Source organism: Arachis hypogaea, chromosome 3 (assembly GCF_003086295.3).
Source record: "Arachis hypogaea cultivar Tifrunner chromosome 3, arahy.Tifrunner.gnm2.J5K5, whole genome shotgun sequence".
Taxonomy (NCBI): Eukaryota; Viridiplantae; Streptophyta; class Magnoliopsida; order Fabales; family Fabaceae; genus Arachis; species Arachis hypogaea.
In genome coordinates this window covers 54,209,659-54,226,227 of record NC_092038.1, presented here as the reverse complement: position 1 = coordinate 54,226,227, position 16,569 = coordinate 54,209,659, and positions in this window count along the sequence as shown.

Here is a 16,569-nt window from a genome sequence, read left to right as displayed (position 1 = left end):
CGTCCTTGCCGATCTATCACCGTCGTCCTTGCCAGCTCCGAACGAGAAGCACCACGGTGCTCCGTTTCTGCTTCCCTGGTTCGCTGTGAGTGAGCGACGTTCGGAGAGAGAGGGAGTCGTTGTGGAGCCACGAGCTGCGCCAGTCGCCGCCGCGTCGCATCGGAGGGGAAGGCTGAGACTGATCGCCACTGGGAGAGAGGACAACGCGAGCTGGAGGCCCAGTCGCCGCTGTGCTATGGAGCAGACTAAACCGCGCCGCGCTGTTGGGGTTCTCACCATTGCCGGAAAAGGATTCAGGCCGCCGCATGTGTCGTGGTCGGAGGAGGAAGCTGTGCCCCTGTGTTCTGGCTGCCGGGAGTGGTTATGTGGCTTCTGAGATCATTGCCGGAGCTCCAGGCTGAGCTTCTGTCACTTGAGACCCTGCTGCCGTCGCCGAAAAAGTTTGCCGGTAAGGGTTTTAATTGTGGTTTCTGTCCTTTTTGAATTCCGAGAATACTATAGTCACTGTGTGCTGGTTACAGTTGTCATGATCGGAAATTGTTGCCACTGCCGCTTGAGATGGCTACCAGGCTGCCGCCGAACCGGCCTAGAGACCACCGCTGTTTCGGTTCATCCGTCCTTTCTTAGTTTAAGTAAGTAATTATTTTTCGAAAAGCCTCGCATTAGTATTCAGTCGTGTTGGTTAATGAATATGGGTTTTGATAACGTGGGATCGAGTCCTGATTGTTATATGTTGCGATTAGTGTTGCTATGGTTATTGCAAAAGTGGATGGGAGCTGAGGTTTTGGTTCTCGTCAGTTCAGTTTGAGGCGGAAAGGACTTGATGAGGCATTTGGGTTATAGATTTGCGTTTTGAGGTAGGGGCACTTTCCAAAAACTATATTTTATATATTAGAATTATTACATATGGATACTGTTGTGAGAAAATGTGTATTTGGTGATTGTATCAGCCTTATGTATAATTTGATTGTATTGAATGATTACAAATGTTTGTTTGGCTGAATTGTTGTGCGGCTTTGTGAAATGGAATGTTTTGATGTTGATTCTTTAAAGCTTTGAAATTTGAGTTTGATCCGTTGAGAATTGATTTGAGTTGAGTTGATTTTCTTGAGGATGTGAAAAATGGAATAGACTCTTGAATTCAGCCTGATTTGCTTTAAATGGTCTGGTTTGATAAATGATTTTGAAACGGTTTTCTTGAAATATGGAATTGAGATGATTGTTGGATTTTGGCTTGCCTTGAACTGATTTTGGATTTTGGGCTGTTGAAGAGGATTGTGGAAGGGTTTTGTTGAGACCCGAACCGGGTGGCAAAGTCCAAGTTTTAGGGGAGATGCTGCCGAAATTTCTATAAAATCTGAGTCTTTATTGAAATATTGTTTGGAAAAATGATGAGTTAAAGACTTCTACTCTTTTATTTGAATTATCAAGAAAAGGGTGATTCATGCTTTTGAAATGAATTATTAAAGAGGAAATTGTGATTTAGTCTTGCTTCTTAAGAAAGGCATTGTATCTCTTTCAGGAGAAAGTTATTTAGATGAAACTTATGTTTTAAAGCTGTTTTAAATGTGACATGGGCAATGCCTTTGAATTTGACTTGAGGGTCTCAATTAGAGGAGTTTCAATGACTTTAAAAGAACCTAAATGTCTATTGACAAGTTTCATTTTGTAATGTTTTGAGAAAGGTTTTAAGTACTCTTTGAATTATGAATTCTTGTAAGACTAAAACAATTTTGAACAGTTGAAACGTTCTAGAATTTATCATGGGGATTGAAGTTGGTTTTGCCTAAGTAAAGGAAATGGCTTTAAAAGAAGTAAATGATTACGTGACTCGGTTTGGCTTAGATCCTATTTTATTACTCAAATCAGAAAGCCAAGCTTTTAATGATTTTGAATGAATTTGGAGAAATGAGTTATGTTATTCTCCCCTAAAGACTTGGGACCTTGTCAAGAAAACTTTGTTATAAAATTTCCAATTGTGGGATGGATGATTTTGAATGTTCCCAAAATGCGTCTTTAATTTTCCATGATTTTGGAAGTTTTGGAAAGAGGATGCTGAGAGCGGCTTTGTTTTAAAAAGGGAACTCACTTTGAGTAAATTTGGCTTATGAGCCTGAGATGATTTGAGAAACAAGATTTCTAAAGCCAAGGCTAAAAAGAGTTGAAACTCTATTTCAAAGTGAAATGATTTGAGAAAAGTGATTTATGGCTTAAATGCCGATTTTATGAATTTGATGATGTTGGATGGTGGAGTGCTGTTTTGTTATGGGCCTGAATGGCTGTGTATGATTATGAATATTGGTTGGTTCTGGATTCAACCGTGAGCCGAAATGACTGTGTATGATTATGAATATTGGCTGGTTCTGGATTGAACCGTGAGCCGAAATGGCTATGTATGATATGAATATTGGCTGGTTTTGGACTGAACCATGAACTGGATGGCTGAGATGGATGTTGATCCATGGATGAGAATGAATGCATGTATATGCTGAATTATTGATAATTGTGATTTGCACTTCCACTATCAAAGGCACGAGATCCCTGGGAGAAAGCAGTGGCTAGCCACCACGTGCTCTAGGTGAAGACTCGAGACTCTGTTGACCCTATGTCGTAAGAGTGGCCGGGCATTGTGAAAGCCCGGATGAGCTCGCCCCCGTAAATATTCACCAGTGAGGGTGATGGATACGGATTATGATTATGATCAAGTTTATGATGAGTATAACTCAAGTTGGGGATACACGACAGAGGGACAGTCTAATGGTTAGCTACCAGGACTTGTCGGGTTGGCTCTATAACTAACAGATGATATCATCAGCCACTAGGGACAGGCATGCATCATATGTATCTATGTGACATTGTTTGGGTGTGCATATTGTACTTGATTTGCCTATGTGATTAACTGCTAATTATTCTACTTGCAATAACTGTTTGTTTGTGCTTGCATCTTCGTATTCGTGTTTGCTACTGAGACTCTGTTGGACTATGGTGATTGGTTGATGGTTGGATTGTTTGGGCCTAGGGCTGTGGTTGGAATGAGATGAACCGATGGTTGATTTCAGTTTTGTGTTTCTGGTTTGGAATAAAATATGAAAGGCTATTTTGGTTCAGTATAGATAAACCTTTTTGAAAGGCTTGTGATGTTTTCGAGAATTGAATGGTTCCTCTTTCAGAAAAGATTTCCAACTTTACTTTTATTGAAAACCGTTGTTTTTTAAAAGAGGCATAAGACGGTTACTAATTACTGGTACGGTTTATCTTCATGTATCCTATTATAGTAATTCCCAAAAAACCCTCTACTGAGAATCCTTTCGAGGATAATGTTCTCACCCCCCTACATTTTTCCCCCTTTCAGGATATGGGCGCAGAAGTCACGAAGAGTTTATTTAGTTGTTGTGGAAATGCTCTGTGTTGCTTTAGATTATTATTTATTGTACCCTCACCTTTATCTTGATATATTTTGTAAGAGGGATAGGGATTGTATTGGTTAATGTCTGTAATATTATTTATATATATGTATGTATATATGGATGTACTCTTTATGAGTTTTTGTAAGTTGTATGGTATGTATTGATGTATGTTGTATAGTAAAAGTATTTTCGGGAGCGATTTTGCGGTTTAAAGTTTAAAACAGGCTCATATTTTAGTATTAAATAGTAAAAGTGTCATCGTAATGTTCGCGCTATCAGAGTCGCGCAGCCAGAAGCGTGAGATTTGGTAGTTAGGGTGTTACATCATTATCACTTCTAATAATTTTTTTTATATAAGTATCAAATACATGATGACAAAAACATACATCTAATCAGAAGTTGGCACAATCATTTTCTAAATGTCTATCTGTTGGAGCTATTTGTATTTCTAGTTGACTTATGTAGGAAAACTTCTTTTAAAGTAGGTGATGAGAACCCCTCAAGTAGGACAGCTAGAACAAATATCAGTAGGTTAATGGTTGATCATCTGAACATACCAGTTAAGAAGAGTTAAGGGGGGTCTAATGGTGAAATGTTGGAAGCGGATTTTGAAAGCCATGGTGATTCAATTCTACGACCAGAGACCCAATGATGGACCCTTATCAAGCTAACCTTATGTTCGTTGGTTAATAAGTAGAGGCCGAATCCATGGATATACTTGAGGAGGATGATGAAGAGATATACAACTTCACAGTGTCACAAGTTGCACTAACACAACCTGCTATTTTTAGATCGTACGATCATCCCACTCACTATTGCATGTTGAACCTTGATGTAATAAATTAAGATTGGTCTTTTGGTCAGGGAGGCCCCGAGAATGATCCAACAAATGAGTTTGAGATTGGAGAACAGTTTAAAAACCAAAAAGAAGTCGTTCCGGCAGTAAAGAAGTATAGCATCAAGAGATCCATAGAGTAGAAGATATTAGAGAGTGATAAGTTGAAGTATGAAATACAATCCACTCAATTTGGATCGGGTTGTCAATGGAACATACACATTTCTTATCGTTGAAAGCAGGAAAAATGGGAGGTAAGGAGATACAAAGGCCCTCATTCTTACATGCAAACATCATTATCTCCATTAATGGCACCAATTTGTATGGTAAATATGGAGGTACTTTACTTATGGTCAAGATGACAATTTAAACATATCGCCCAAGATGACAATTTAAACATATCGCCTATTACATTTATTGTGGTCAAGAGAAAGACAAATGAGGCTTGGTCATTTTTTCCATCTCATCTCACGTAGTAAGTTACGCCTTAGCCATACCTGTTGGTGATTTCTGACAGGCACAAATCCATTATTGATGATGTGCTAAATGTTGAGGATAGTGATTGGAAACCTCTGCATGCCTTCCAAGCCTTTATACGAGACATATTGCGGCCAATCTCATGACGCATTTTTAGAACAAGGATATGAATAGTTACCATTTGTTTATCATCTAATTTCAGAAGATAAATGAAGTGATCCAATTTTGAGGAAAAAAAAGATAAAATATTCTATCTAATTGTATTTTAATTTTAGTTTAGAACTTTGGAAGCTACTTCCAAAGACCAATAATGTAATAACTCTAATTTTTGTACTAACGCGAGTTTTTTTTAATAATATTTTAAAGCGATTAGTTTTATTTTAACAAGTCGACTTCGAACCCGAAGTAAAATAAATGATAATATAATATTATTATTATGTTATTTATTTATTTTACTTGCTCTAATTATAGTGGAGACTAGATAATAATAATAATAATATTATTATTATTATTATTATCATCAAGTCTGACTTTTACCAATATAAATAATTATCGATATTTCTTGATGAATTTAGAGTTATTAATGCTTCATCAAATATTTTTCATTCTCAAATTACTAATATTATTTATATTAATAATTTGTATATAATTACCCTTATATATATATATATATATATGTGTGTGTGTAATAATATATTAAATTTTTGTAATTATTCGTTAAAGATTTATAACCTGAACTGGTGACTTAGTAGTTTCGGAACTTGATACCTAACCTATAATCACTAATAATTACAATCACAATCCTTGTTCCATTAAAATTACTTGGCCAAAGCCATAAAGGAACAAAAGAAAAGAAATGAAACAACATGACTTATGTATAACCCCACACACACGCATATCCATTCATTTCCACCGAATGGAATTTAAAAAAATAAAAAAGAAAGGAGGAACCAAAGAAAAAAAATATTTGTGATTAATATAACAATGACACTTAATCGTTACCCTAACAAATCACCTTTTCATTAAACAAATATCTTCTCTAATTATCATCATCAATACATTTCATTTGGGTTCAATCTTCACTTACGGTGAGAGAGAGAAACCGAAGCTTGCATGAAGAAAACCGTAACCCCATCGAAATTCCGGCTTTAATTTTTTGCGATCGTAATTCCAACAAAAAATTTAATTCAATAAAAGTGTTCGTATCTTTTTTTTTTTTACGTATTAACGTCATTTTTATTTGGTAAAAATTGATGATGACTTAGCTCCCCTCCTCCTTTAAAGTTCGGCCATTTAGTGTTTTTGAAAATAGAATCGATTTTTGACATTTTCTTCTTCGGCAGCTCAGTCAAAAAGCTTCTCCAAGGCTTCGAGTATTTTGATTTTGTATGGAGATAGATTTCAATAAATTCTCAATGATCAAATATGTATTGAATAAGTGATTTGGTACTGTGATTGATTAGTGATTGAGTTTAATTGAGTTTATATTGAATTTTTGCAATATATTGATGTATTTGTGAAGTTCATGATTTGACTGTGATAAAACCAACAAAGACCATACTGTTTTGGGGATTTTTAGACTGGAATATTGTTGAATATTGAGTAAAAATTAGTGAGGTTTGATGGCCGAGAGATTAAATTAAAATTTACGAAAAATTGGTAATTGAAAAATTCGAGAACGGATTAAAATACAAGTATTATTTTAAAAGAAAAAAGTTAAGAGTTTTGGTTTTCGGTATAAGAGAAATATTAGTAATTAAATTTTATTTTTGAAGGGTAACATTGTATTTGTATATAAAAATCAAAGTAAAATTTGTAATTATATAAGTTTTCGGGTATTTTGGGTGATAAATAAAGTTAGGAGTAAAATGGGTATTTTATAAAAGTTTAAGGTTATTTTTATAAATATAAAAAAAAGTGAGGGTTCAAATAAAATTTTATAAAATATTGAGGTTAAAAATAGAATATTAAAAAGTTCGTAATTTAGAAAGTAATTAATAAAAATTTAAAAATAAGATTTTATAAACTAAGTATTAAAAAAATATTATAAATATTATTTTAAATACTTCTTTACAATTACTCATTTATATTAAAATAAATTATTATTATAATTATTATTTATCAAAGATATTATCTTATAAGAATATCATAATGTGTATTATTAATGATAAAGAAAGCAAGTAGAGTAATCTTAAAAGTTTTAGAGAACACAGACTTAATTAAAGAATTTTATAATTATTTTCCATAAGATACTTAGTGGAGAAATGAGAGAATAGTGCGAAGATAATTTATAGTGTGGAACGATAAGAAAGAAAAGAAGAAGAAATAAAAAAAAGAAAAGAAAAATATTAAAGAAATTTCTGCCATAGGAGAGCAGAGAACAAAGATTAAAAGAATCTAACGAATCTCTACCATAGGAGAGCAGCACACAGAAAAGAAAAAAAGAAAGAACGAAACGAAAAGGAGATAAGCAGAGATATTGTTTGCCACTGAGAACGAACTAAGATGATTATTTACCTACTGAAAACGAGCAGGGATATGGTGGTGAGTCCACCGGGATTCGCTTTCCTGAGATAAATCGGTCAATCTTGGGGATGATCGCACCTGTAAGACAGAGGTTTCTTACAGAGGTTATCAATACTACATCGGCTAAAGAGAGCCTCACTTGTAAGACCGAAGTTGCTTACAGAGGTTATATTTGGATACATCGGCTCAAGAGAGTCGCACCTATAAGACAGAGGTTGCTTACAGAGGTTATGGCACTGGAAGCCAAACTCAAACAAATGTTGCTGAGTTAAGTCGGGAGCGGGTCAAAACCGACAGATGAGCTCATTCCCTGCACTAGTGATAGACATGCATCATAATTGTTTGCGCATAATTTCTCTTAATTCTGTTTTCTGGAATTGTGTATGTGTTGTGCTTGTTTCTCTTTATGTTCTTTAGTTATTATGTTTGTTGCGTGTTTCGGTTGTTGCTGCTGATTGAGTATAGTATTAAAACAGACTTAACTAACCCCGACCCTACTATGAACTTCCCAGTTCTTACCCCTTCCTTCTTCCCCTTCAGATGTAAACAGGAACCCTAGTTAAGATCACCCCGATATATACGAAGACTCGGTACATCATAGTTCCTACATAGTATTCGTGGAGCCTCGAGTATGCATGTACATAGTACGTGACCATCCGTTTCAGCACCCGATTAGCACTCATCTTTTTTTCCCTGGTTGTTCGGTGACGAATGACGGTTTGGGTCGGACCTCATGTAGGAAGCTGTTTAGTTTAGCTTAGCTTTTGTATTTAGTCTCTCACTTTTGATTAGAATCTTTGAGAGCTTAGGTATGGTTAGTCTTGCTAGGCTAGTTTCGGGTGCCAACTCAGGGGATTCCTATATGGACTAGGGCTTCCTATAATAGCAAAATATAAAGAGTTGTACACTAACTTATGATATATATGATAATACCTTTATATGCATGTATGATCTACGATATATGTTATGTTTATATATAAAGTTGGCCTTGTGTATGTTTTACTTAATTTCTTTTATGGCCTGTATATGCTTAATTAGTTGCCCTCATAAATCTTTTGATAAAAAAGAAGTTTTTCCGAAAATTCAATAGTGCGCTAATATGATTATAGGCTTAATAATAAATAGTTAAAGTTTTAGGTAAGCAAATTGGTGACACTTGATTTTCAATATGATCATGACATATTTAGAATCGGGTTGTTACAAATCACTTACGCAATCTAGGGTACACTTGTTAGCAGAAATAGATTTTCTCAATTTCTTCTCGTGATTGATTTTATAAAGTATGACCTAAGATTTTCTCTCAAATATTTTTTTTTAGATCATACTTAAGTCGGAAAATCACACTTTACAATATAAATTAAGAAAAAAGAACTAAGGGGATTCATCCCCCTTCTCAATTGTTTGATTTTTAATTACGACAAAAAGAAAATGACTAGTTCTAAGGGTGGATGGAAAAATAACCAATTGAGAGGGAAAAAATTTAACGAGTGCTAAAGACGAATTTAGAAAATTCACAATTTTAAAGTTTAATATTTGTTGTAGTTCTAAAACAGAATTCAACACTTTTCAAAGTTTAATAAAAATATAATAAAGTTTTAAATCAATAACCGGAAGTTTAGTCTCGGGTCATTCTCCCTAAGAATCATAATAGAGTGCTCAATCATTAGCTAACGAAAAAAAAGGGAGTTTGATTGCAATTACGAAATTTGAATCACAAGAGATTAAAAGCACAATTAAAGATTAAATGGTAAAGAGATTAAAGTAAAAGTAATCAAGGCAATCAACTAGAGATAAAAAAAAGTAAATTGAAATTCTAAAAGATCTTAGCAAGGATTGAGGGTTTAGGATCACTATTCTTGTCACTAACCATAACATGATAATTATAAAGAGCAAATTCAATTCATCAATCTCTACAATTTGAGGAATGTTAATTAGGCTTAATTAATCCTAATCCACAAGTCTTAACTAACTTACTAATTGAACTACCAAAAGATTAGTATTAGCAGAAACAAAATTAATTAATATCTCTAAATTATCAATCAACATGAACATTAATAACTCAAGATCACCCAACTTTTCAACCCAAACCAAGAATGTAAAATCTACTCTATTATTAAGTAAGCCATTTTATCAAACACTTAAAAGGCATATAAATAAAACTTCATAAATTACAAGAATAATAAAAAATTATAATTACCCAATGCAAGAAATTAACAAAAACAACTCAAGTAAGTAAGAATAAAGTATAAAACATCAAATTCATTAAAGAAAATTGAAAATTCAATTAGGGTTCATAAACTAAAATAGTAACCAGTGGAAGTAACAATAAATTCCAAGAAACTAGAGTAGCAAAATAAGAAATTATAAACTAAGAGCTATAATTAAAAAACTAAAACCTAAAAATAAGAGATAAATTCATAAGAAACCCTTGAATTTTAGAGAGAAGTTGTAGCTTTTCTGTAACAAGCCTAATATACATTTCCTTATACTCGAGTCATAAGTCAGTTATAATATGGTGGTATGACTCAAGGTGAATTATAATACATACATACATATATATATATATATATATAATTGAAGGGAGTTATTAAGCGAGAAGCCTGAAAATGAGTAAATTAAAAATCGCGATCAGAAATACTCTCGTATCGAAGAAAAGAAGTAAAACACGTTCGGAAAGTGGATCAAATAACTAAAACCTTCAAGGATGAATAGATTAAAGGGGGAATATATATAATAAGATAAGTATGTTAGCCATTAGCGACAACCTATGAAGTTTAGGTCAGCTAGGGTTACAGTATTTAAAACAGTTGACAACAGTATTTCTTATCTTTCCCAAAGATACATCAAAGCCTCTATAGGCAAGTTCCCAAAATAAATAATTACATATATCATAAAAGGTTTTACAAAATAAGGGGAGAGAATCTAAGTAAAATGTAAAATAGGAATCAAGTAAACTTCATCGCCTCCCAGATGAATCACAACTCACTGTTGACTCACCAGAACCTGCATCTGAGAATCCTAACCCATAGATTTTTAGTACGGTAAAAATGCCAAATAAATACAACGCACTATAATAGAAACTCACTAAGCATCTTAAGCTTTCTTTCATCAATTATTCACCCTAGGTTCTAATCCATGAATTTGATAACTGTCCTAGGGGATACTAAGTCTAATTCAATTTTTCATCTTTCCCAGCTTTTCAAACTTTTCAACTTTCAATTTAGAACAGAAGTAACCCTCAGCGTCAACCGACACAAGCATGAGGGACCTCTCATTTGTTCTCGCACAAGCAAAACAAACAAAATAATACACAATTAAATTCAAGTACAACATATAGTATATAGACATTTATTTATGCACAAATAGGCAAGTCAATACAAGAAGGACAAACCCAAACAATCTAAACAATGCAAATGATATATTGGTAGGGGTAGGTAGGGTGCTCCAACAGATCTAAAATTCTTTCCCAACAGATCCTCCCAACAAACCCAACTATTAGGATCTGTTGGTAGGATCTGTTGGGAGGATTTGTTGGAAAGAAGTACAAACCCAAACAATCTAAACAATGCAAATGAAAAGTTTCCCTTAAAGTCTCAGTTGGAGGATCTGTTGGGAAAGAATTTTATACGACCAAGTGTCTCTCCGTGGGGTGCTCCAGTGTTACTGGTGAAGAAGAAGGATGGGAGTATGCGAATCTGTGTGGATTACAGGCAACTGAACAAGGTTACAATAAAGAATAAGTACCCATTGCCGAGAATTGATGATCTCATGGATCAGTTACAAGGAGCTGGAGTTTTCTCCAAGATCGACTTGCGATCCGGTTATCACCAGATAAGGGTGAGGGGTGAGGATATCCCTAAGACCGCTTTTAGAACTCGTTATGGTCATTACGAGTACACTGTAATGTCTTTTGGGTTGACGAATGCTCCTGCAGTGTTTATGGATTACATGAATAGAGTTTTCCGTCCGTTTTTGGATAAATTCGTTGTTGTCTTCATTGATGACATACTGATTTACTCCAAGACTGAAGAAGCGCATGCGAAACACTTGAGGACCGTATTGCAGATTCTAAAGGAGAAGAAACTTTATGCAAAACTGTCTAAGTGCGAGTTTTGGAAGAGTGAGGTGAAGTTTTTGGGTCACGTGGTGAGTAAGAAGGGAATAGCCGTAGATCCAACTAAGGTGGAGGCTGTAATGGATTGGAAACAACCAACCACCGTAACAGAGATAAGGAGTTTTCTGGGTTTAGCTGGCTATTACCGAAGGTTTATCAAGGGCTTTTCACAGATAGCTTTGCCAATGACAAAGTTAACCCGCAAAGACACTCCGTTTGTTTGGACTCCTGAATGCGAGGAGAGCTTTCAGACATTGAAGAAAAAGTTGACTACTGCACCTGTGTTAGTGATACCCGAGCTGAATGAGCCATTTGAGGTGTATTGTGATGCCTCATTGAAGGGTCTAGGATGCGTGCTGATGCAGCATCATAATGTGGTGGCGTATGCCTCACGACAGTTGAGACCTCATGAAGTTAGTTACCCTACGCACGATTTGGAACTCGCTGCAGTTGTATTTGCCTTGAAGGTGTGGAGGCATTATCTCTATGGGGTTAAGTTCCAAGTTTTCTCTGATCATAAGAGCTTGAAGTACCTCTTTGATCAGAAAGAGCTTAATATGAGGCAGAGAAGGTGGATGGAATTGTTGAAAGACTACGACTTTGAGTTGCATTACCATCCGGGAAAGGCGAATGTAGTGGCAGATGCGTTGAGTCGGAAGTCGTTATATGCGGCTTGGATGATGCTTCAAGAGGAGAAGTTGCTCAAGGGATTCGAGAGTCTGAAAATTGGTGCTCGAGAAGTATCCGGAACTTTGTGTTTGAGCCGATTAGAAATCTCAAGTGACTTTAAGTCCGCACTCCTAAAGGCTCATCAAAATGAGGAAGCGTTATGGAAGGTGTTACCGGCTATTGAGCAAGGAAAACGGTGGAGAGTGTCGGAAGAAAAAGATGGGTTTTGGAGAATCAAGGGTAGGATCATTGTGCCGGATGTTGGCACTTTGAGGCAAGATATTTTAAAGGAGGCACACAAAAGCGGATTCTCCATTCACCCGGGAAGTACTAAGATGTACCATGATTTAAAGGCAATGTTCTGGTGGCCGGGAATGAAGAATGATGTGGCGGAATATATTTCAAAGTGCTTAACTTGTCAAAAGGTAAAGATTGAACATCAAAGACCTTCCGGGATGTTGCAACCTTTAGAGATTCCACAATGGAAGTGGGAAAGTATTGCAATGGACTTTGTGTCGGGATTGCCAAGGACTAGGGCTGGTTTTGATGCTATTTGGGTGATTGTGGACCGACTGACGAAGTCAGCTCACTTTTTGCCCATTCGGATGACTTACACACTTGAGGAGCTAGCACGGTTATACAAAAAGGAGATTGTGAGACTTCATGGTGTACCTGCTACTATAATCTCTGATAGAGATCCTCGTTTCACTTCAAGGTTTTGGGGTGCATTTCAGAAAGCTTTTGGAACCCGATTAAGCTTGAGCACGGCTTACCATCCTCAAACAGATGGTCAATCCGAGAGGACGATCCAAACACTAGAGGATATGTTGAAAGCTTGTGTTTTGGACCAACCGGTGAGTTGGGATCGGTATATGCCATTAGTGGAGTTTGCATACAATAATAGTTATCATGCGAGCATTGGAATGGCTCCGTATGAGGCCTTGTATGGGAGGAAATGTCAATCTCCACTATGTTGGTATGAAGCTGGAGAGAAAAGCTTGTTGGGGCCGGAAATGATAGCTGAGACTACTGAACAAGTCAAGAAAATCCGTGATAGGATGCTTACGGCGCAGAGTCGTCAAAAGAGTTACGCCGATCAGAGGCGAAAACCCTTAGAATTTGAGGAAGGAGAACATGTTTTCCTTAAGGTTACTCCGACCACGGGAGTAGGTAGGGCGATTAAAGCAAAGAAGTTGAATCCTCGATACATTGGTCCATTTCAGATCCTGGAGAGGATTGGGCCGGTGGCGTATCGGATGGCTCTACCACCTCATCTTTCGAATCTGCACGACGTGTTTCACGTGTCGCAGCTTCGGAAGTACACTCCTGATGCTAGCCATGTGTTGGAACCTGAGTCGGTTCAGTTAAGGGAAGATTTGACGCTTCCAGTGGCTCCGGTCAGAATCGATGATACTAGTATCAAACGATTGCGTGGAAAAGAGGTTTCATTGGTCAAAGTGGCATGGAGTCGAGGCGGTGTTGAGGAACACACTTGGGAACTTGAGTCAGAGATGCGAACGGACTATCCGCATTTATTCTCAGGTAATTGCACTTGAATTTTGTGGACAAAATTCCCAATTAGGTGGGTAGAATGTAAAACCCGGTTAATTAACGGCTAATTAACCCATAAATGAGAATTTATTCTAGAAAGCCTAAAATGTAATTTTTGTGGCTAAATATGATAGAGGAGATTGAGACGAGAATTTCGGTACCAATTTTATAGAAATCGGACCGGACCAAGATTGGACCGAACGGGCCAAACCGGGCCAATTGGACCTAAAGTGGGCCCTTGGCCCAACATAACTAAAGCAAAACCCTAGTTTTCAGCACTCTCTCTCCTCATTAGCCACACAAACACGCTGAAAAGAGAGGAAATGGGCGAAGAACACTCTCTCAAACCTCTATCTCTCACTTGATCTTCAAACCACCATAACTTTTGATCTAGAGCTCCGATTGCCGCTCCGTTTGCGGCCACGCGTTCACCGCGGAGAGCTCTACAAAACCCATACAATCAATCTTGAGGTAAGCCACAAGTTTCTGTTCGAAATTCCAGCCCTTATTTTCGAGTTTCATGGGTGAAATGTTGAGATTTTGGGTTCTTTGATGTTATAGGACCCAACTCTCTTGAAGGAGAAGGTTAATCTTGTCTCCTTGGATCTTGAGTGTGGTAAGATTCTCAACCCTAGTGTATTTTGTTGTTTTATGATGTTTGGATTTTGAGATGTTGTGTATGGGTATGATGATTGTGGCTTAGGTTGTGTATATGTGAATATTGGAGCTTGATTGGTGATTTTGAAAAGCTTGGAGAGGGTTTGGTGGTGAAAAATCTGTTCTTGGAGGTATTGAGGCCTTGAGAGCTTGTGGATAAGTGGTTTGGAAGTGCTCCGGTGGAGCTTGGGAAAATCGGCTAAGGTATGGTTTCGGTTTCCCGTATCTAATATGTAATGTGGTAGGAAATACTTAGGCTAGAGGCCCTAAGATAGGCATTGAAATGTTGATGTTGTTGAATGATTGAGATATATGATGTGGTCATATATGTGATGATGATTAATGATGCCTTGATGGTATGATGTATGAGAAATATGCATGTTGTGATATATGCTTGATGATTGGTTATGGTTGAATTGTGGGTTAAACCATGTTGATGGTGAGTATGATATTGATTGCGTACAATGATGATTTATTGGATTTGGTGTTGTTGAGAATTGGCATGAGGAAGAGTGTATGATATTTCAATATGTTTGAGTTTGAGCCACTTGGGTGAAGTGGGTTAGAATGATGAGATAGTGATTTTGTATATTTGTGGTAAAGTGTCAATGTGTGAGTTGAGGAGGCTTGATGTTGAAATTGATGTATTTTGATTGATTTCAAAGGAAAGGGATGAGAATGGCATGTTTTGATTGATTTTGAAAAGAGTTGGAAATGGCTTGTTTTGAAAATGGCACTTTGTGGTTTTTATGAAAAAGATGGTTTTTGGGCATACTTTGGCGGGACATAACTTGGACTACGGATCTCTGTTTTGTACCAAATCTTTTTAGAAATGAAATTGGATCCGGGATGTCCATGCCGTTCGAAGAACGGGTGAAAAACGATTTAAAATGAGAAAGTTATGTCCGTTGGAAGATTGGGGTTTAAATTGGTGAATTCTGCAGCTTTTAACTTAGAAAATTTTTAGCAGAATGACCCCTTGCGCGTGGCGCACTTGGCGCGTGCGCGCCGTTCTTCCCGAAATGCCATCCACGCGTGAGCGTGATGTGCGCGGGCGCGCCGATGGTGCTGCACCCAATACCCAGCCATTTTCCAGAGAGTTATGCCAGAAATGTGCTAGTGTTGTGCCTGGGGCACGAGAACACCCACGCGTACGCGTGGTTGACGCGTACGCGTCGATTGGCAAATTTTTAATCCACGCGTTAGCGTGCATGACGCTTGCGCGTCGATGAAGTTTTTGAGGCCATCCACGCGTGCGCGTGGAGTGCGCGTACGCGCGGACCTGTTTTCATCCCAAAGTGATTTTTGAGTTTTAAAAGCCAAATTTCATACTTCTGAGCCTCCGATCTCACCACTTATATCTTAAATCATTATGATATGCCTAGCTATGAGAGAAGGAGCTAGTGAATGTGGTAACTTGCGAGTGAAGCAAGGGAAAAATGAATAATCAATGAGGATCATGATGATTATGTGAGATGTGGAGAATGGTGGTGGAAGTGCTTGTTATGCCATTGGCCGAAAGGGCTGTAATTGTTTATGAATACTGGCTGGTTATGGATTTGAACTGTGAGCCGGAATGGCTGATATGGATGTTGATCCATGATGAGAATTCATGCATGTTTATGCTGATTTGATAATTGTGATTTGCACTTCACTATCTGAGATAGAGTTTCCCTGGGAGAGCAGTGGCTAGCCACCAGTGCTCCAGGTGAGACTTGATACTCTGTTGACCCTATGTCGTAAGTGTGGCCGGGCACTGTGAAAGACCCGGATGAGCTCGCCCCCGTATATATTCACCAGTGAGGGTGATGGATATAGATCATGATTATGATCAAGTTTATGAGAGACTCAGTTGGGATGCGACAGAGGGACAGTCCAATGGTTAGCGACCAGGACTTGTCGGGTTGGCTCTATAACGACAGATGATATCATCAGCCACTAGGAACAGGCATTCATCATATGCATACTATATGAATTGTTTGAGATTGCCTATTTGACTGCATATACTTGCTAATTGTCTAAATGCCTTACTGTTTCTATTGTATATTCTTGCTTGATATAACTGTGTTTGCTACATTATACTCCTGCTAGTGGTTGGGAGGTCTGAAGGAATTGGAAAGGGAAGTATTAGTTAGACTGAAGAATCTTTAGTCAGATGCCCTTTATGGTTTAGCTGTTTATAAGCTTGACATTATCTGGAGGAAGTTCTAGGATTGCCTTTGGCTTTCTCCATTATTATGTATTATATATGTGGAAGCTGTTACCATGCTGGGGACCTCTGGTTCTCACCCATGCGGATTTTGTGGTTTTCAATGCAGGACGTGATGACTCCT